Source organism: Saimiri boliviensis, chromosome 9 (assembly GCF_048565385.1).
Source record: "Saimiri boliviensis isolate mSaiBol1 chromosome 9, mSaiBol1.pri, whole genome shotgun sequence".
In the NCBI taxonomy this organism is placed as follows: Eukaryota; Metazoa; Chordata; class Mammalia; order Primates; family Cebidae; genus Saimiri; species Saimiri boliviensis.
The window spans coordinates 80,263,759-80,269,061 of record NC_133457.1 but is presented as its reverse complement, the minus strand read 5'-3'; the positions used below and the strand labels follow the sequence as shown (position 1 = coordinate 80,269,061).

At 44.6% G+C, this 5,303-nt stretch overlaps 1 pseudogene; it reads right to left on the bottom strand.

Annotated features, from left to right (window-relative positions):
• Positions 1 to 473: 473 nt before the first annotated feature.
• LOC101033180 (nucleophosmin pseudogene) lies at positions 474 to 1,317 on the bottom strand (annotated as a pseudogene).
• Positions 1,318 to 5,303: the final 3,986 nt, after the last annotated feature.

Here is a 5,303-nt window from a genome sequence, read left to right as displayed (position 1 = left end):
CCACAGAGTGAGACTGTCTCTAAAACATTTATATGTATGTGTATATAAAATATATTTGTAAAGATATATTAATATTATTTCAATAATTTATTTAAATTTTTAATATATATTATATACATGTGTATGACTGATGATCACTACCACTGGCAGTATTATTATTATTTTCACTTTATTAAAGTGCTGAGTTTTATCTCACATGTATATTTTTGTCCCCCCACCATTTCCACATCTGACCACCACTACTACTATGCCCTATCATAACATTCCATATGTACTTAAAACCAAGCAAAGGGTGGAGGTCCATCTTTAAAAACTGCAGGCATTTTGGACAAGATATTCTTGGCAATAGAACCTGGACAACATTTGTCAAACACGGTAGGGAAAGTTCTCACTCTGCATTATAAAAAGGGCAGCCAGATATCAACTGTTACAGAAATGAAATAAGACAGAAAATTTTTAACAAATTCTTGAAACTATTTTCTTAAAGAGACTTCCTCCACTGCCAGAGATCTCGAATAGCCTCCTGGCCAGTCATCCGGAAGCAGTTCTTCACATAACTGATGAACCTGGCTTCCACTCTGGGAAGAGAACCACCTTTTCTATACTTGCTTGCATGTTTGCTTTCATGTCTTCTACAGAACGAGGTCCTTTTGCTGTTTTAGGAGTTTTTTCCTGTTTTTTGAAGGATTCTTGTCCTTTTGATCTTGGTGTTGATGAAGGTTTTGAGTCTTTTCCATTCTGATTTGACTTCTGCGCATTTTTGGCTGGAGTATCATGTGTAGATTTCTTCATTAGTGGCGCTTTTTCTTCAGTTTCCTCATCATCACAATCATCATCATCATCTTCATCAGCAGCAAGGTTTGCTTTTTTCTGTGGACACTTGCTACCACCTGCTTTCTAGACATACGTAAGAGTTTCACATTCTCCCCCTCCTCATCTTCTGACTCTGAATCTTCCTCCACAGCTACTAAGTGCTGTCCACTGATGTGCACTGGCCCTGAACCACACTTCAATCGTAAGACCACTGGCGGTGTTATTTCAAAGCTCCCCAGGGGAAACAGTTGGCTGTACAGACATTTTCAAAGCTGCCAGTGTTACTTTAACTGGACTGCCTTCATAATTCATTGCCTCTGCTTCAACAATGTGCAATTCATCCTTTGTACCAGCCCCTAAACTGACTGTTCTTAAAGATAACTGGTGCCCATTTTCATCATTATCCACCTTAAAGCGACCATCTTTGTCGGCCCTTAGTTCACAACTGAAAAGACAGTTCTGGGGCCTCAGGGGGCTCATGTCCATGTCCCTCGAATCTTCCATCGGGTGGCAGCTCGCACTCAGGTGGAAGGGAAGGCGGACGGAGATAAATGACCACGGCTAAAAGAACAGCCACGCAGGACGGAATCACAGCAGGCGGCAGTATTGGTTTTTTTTAGATACATTAAGTATATATCACGCATGCGAATTGAAAGAAGTTCATCCGCTTTTGATTCTGTATTGATGACATCCTGGTACAAAAAGAAACACAAATTCTAGAATAATCTTTGTGGCTAATAGGACTTCAGATTTAGCCCGGCCGTTGGAACCGGATCATCAATCTCGGCTCTGGTTTAATTTTCTAAGCGAGCACGTCCACGCTCCTATGTATTCCTTTTGTGTGAGCTGTGCTCGCCTAATCACCTTTTTCCAACCTTGAGGTCCTACTGTTCCCCCCGGCCAGGTTAAGTGGGACCTCCCTAGGCTGCCTTCGACATTCCCCAACCCTGGTCTGGATGCGGATTAGGAACTTAACATCTTCCTGGCTCATCCATACCCCTTGTAATTCTGAATTGTTTTATACCTTGACTGACTGATGAGAGTGTATGCCTTCTGAGTCCCAGGACCTCACCTTTAATAACCATGAGTGGTACTTGCATGAAGATGGTTGATCCATATTTGCTTGATGAAAATATTCGTTCTGGTTTGATGAGCTTAAAGTGAGTTTGAGAGAAGGGCCTGGTTTTACCATTTTCTCCCCAGGTCTTAGCATCCCGCCTGGAATAGAGCAGGCACTTAACACACCATTCATTGTTGACTGAGATGTATGTGTCCATGTTCAGTACCTACTTGCACAGGAATGTGATTTTCCTTGAGCCCATTCCTTTAGGCTGGATCTTTTCCCCATCCCTCTCCTCCTGACCCTCCCACTTTTCATTTTCTTCTGTGTTTGGCTCTTTTAAAGGGCCTACTGTGAGTACACAGTATTTTCTCCCTTTGTGCTCTGGGTTGCCTTTCCTCCCTGCTCCTCCCCTCTTTTCCAAGCAAATATGGATCAGCTATCTATGTCCAAGAACTACTCAGTTTTATTAAAGATGAGGTCCTGGGACTCCGAAAGCATATACTCTTGTCCCTTTAAAAGAGCTTTTTTTTTTTTTTTTTTTTTTTTTTTTAATGAATACATTAAATAAGGTTGAGCTAGTGAGGAGTGTAAGTATTGTTTTAGATATTTGCAACAACTCTAATGCATCTGCATATATCTGTGGTTTTATTGGTGACAAAGTCATGGGAACAGACAATACCACTGTGGTTTATCAACCTACACTCAAATTGAACAAAATGTTACATTGCATTAGAGTTTGGTGAAAATAAAAATGTACTTCTCCCTCACGAATTTTCTTAATTCTGTTCAGAAACCCACGGTGGCAGGAGAGGTTTGTGATTCCGTAGGTTACGAACATCTCTTCTACAAAAATATGACAAGCACACGATTTTTTTAATTTTATTTTTATTTTATTTTTTTTTTTGAGACGGAGTTTCGCTCTTGTTACCCAGGCTGGAGTGCAATGGCACGATCTCGGCTCACCGCAACCTCCGCCTCCTGGGTTCAGGCAATTCTCCTGCCTCAGCCTCCTGAGTAGCTGGGACTACAGGCATGCACCGCCATACCCAGCTAATTTTTGGTATTTTTTTTTTTTAGTAGAGATGAGGTTTCACCATGTTGACCAGGATGGTCTCCATCTCTTGACCTCGTGATCCACCCATCTCGGCCTTCCAAAGTGCTGGGATTATAGGCGTGAGCCACCGCGCCCGGCTGCACATGATTTCTTTTTAGTTGTCAAATGAGTTTCTTTTCTTTCTTTGTTCCCTCCCTCCCTTCTCCCTCCCTCCCTCCTTCCTTCTCTCCTTCCTTCATTCCTTCTGTCTGTCCTTCCTCCCTCCCTCCTTCCTCCCTCCCTCCCTTCCTTCCTTCTCTCTTTCCTTCCTTCCTGTCTGTCCTTCCTGCCTCCCTCCCTCTCTCCCTCCCTCCCTCCTTCCCTCCTTCCCTCTTTCTATTAAAACCATTTAAATTTTCAGAAAAGCTTCTAAGTTGCTATCTTTAAGCGCCAATTCCTATGGGACACCAGAGACCTCTCTCAGTAGTTCTCAAGCTTAAGGGTGCCTCAGAATCACCTGTGGGGTTTGTTCAACTTCAGATGACAGTGCTCCACGCCCAGTGCTTTGATGCAGTTAGGGCCTGAGAATCTGCATGTCTGACAAGTCCCTGGTGATGCTGATGTTGCTGGTGTGGGCTGCCTCTTTGAGAACCATTCCCTTCAAACCTTCAAACTCCCTCGCACAGAGCTTAACATTCCGAACTTCTGGTGGTTTGAGTTGGGTAAGTGACCATCTTGGAAGGAGGATTTGCTGCAGTCATGGTGAAGCAATGCGTACCACTGGTGTTTGATCCGGTGGCAACAGGAGAGAAGCGTGGGGCAGACCCCGCTGGGCACTGGAGGCACAGCTGGTGTGGCGGATGATGGGGTGTTCTACCTCACACCCCTCGTCCCACCGAAAGCATCCCTATAAGCTTTATAAAATCAATCAAGGAAGAAGAGAACAAAAATAAACCAAGCTTGCAACACACTCAGCACTCATCAGTAGGTCTGCCTGCCCTCTGCCCTGCTTCCTCGTAGTGGTTTGTCTATTGTCCTAGAATCATGTAAACCATATCACAAGATTTTAGCTTCTCTTGACTGCTCTGTAGATAACAACGTAAGCATTGTGAAAGGTCAAGTTTTCTATTTGAGATATACTTCTAGGTCCTGCAAACTCATGAAACTACTGACGCCAATGAATCTGAAGGACCCCATGAGGGGCTGACTCACCAAAGAATGCAGATTCCACATCCTGATGATTTCACTCCTGTTATTCCAAGCAAACAACAACCACAATTTTCTAGCCCCTTGCCCCCATTATCCCCTTAAAAATCCCAGCCAAGACCTCCGTGGATGTGTTTGAGGGCCTCCTCCCATCTCTTGGCTTGGCCTCCCTGTGATCATGGAACTCTTTCTCTGCCGCCACCCCTGCTGTATCAGACTGTTACAGCACAGCAGGCATACATGCCTGTCAATCCTGTAACATCACCTGAGTTTGCTAGTGGCTGTGGCAGTCAGTCCTCAGCATGCTGACATTTTTCAGCATTTGGGGACTTTACCCTGTACCCCAAGAGGGTGAAATGCCAACCCATGGGACTTGTGGTGACATTTCCCAACCTCCCAGTTCTTGGTGCAGTCCACAGGCTTCCACAGAGCTGGCTTCAGACCCTGTTGCCCAAGGCAGTAATCACTCATTAATCTTGCTTCAGTGGCCATTTCCACCTTCCCTGCTCCATTGTTTCCTCTTTCTCTTCTCTTCTGCTTCCTGGAATTACCTGCCAAATAAACCTACTTGTTTCCAAGAGCTTGCCTCAGGAACTGCCTTTCAGGAAACCCAGTCAAAGACATGTGTTCACATCCTAGCCTGTCACTTCCCTTCTGAGTGACCCTGGGCAATGGATTAAACCTTTTGAGCCCCATTTCTTTGCATAGGACAACACTTCCATCTCCCAGAGTTATATGGAGACAGACTGAGATAATATTCAAGAAGGACCCTGGACCTCCTGGCCCTGCAATGTACACGCTCAGGAAATGTTAGTTACCTCTGCCCCTGAGGTTGGTTGCTTTCTGGGAGGAAGAAGGAAGAAGACAGAGGAAATAATTAATTTGCTAGATCCATGAAACATGCAGGCAAGGGGTTTGCCTCAGGTGCACTGAGATGGATGAGTGGGCAGATCAAGTCTTCATTCCTGAAGAATGCAGCTCTTACTCTTGGAGAGTTCTACTGACTAAGATGTTCCTGGTGGCCATGGAAGCTGTGAGCCGTCCTGCTTCTGCGCTTGCATTTACCAGTCTTTATCTGCGACACCTTCTTTCACAAAATTGATTTGATTGTAGCTGTTGGGTTGTGGGTCAAGGGGACTTTCTCCTTGGCTCTGTGACAATATTCACTTGCCCTTTTCCCTCCATCTC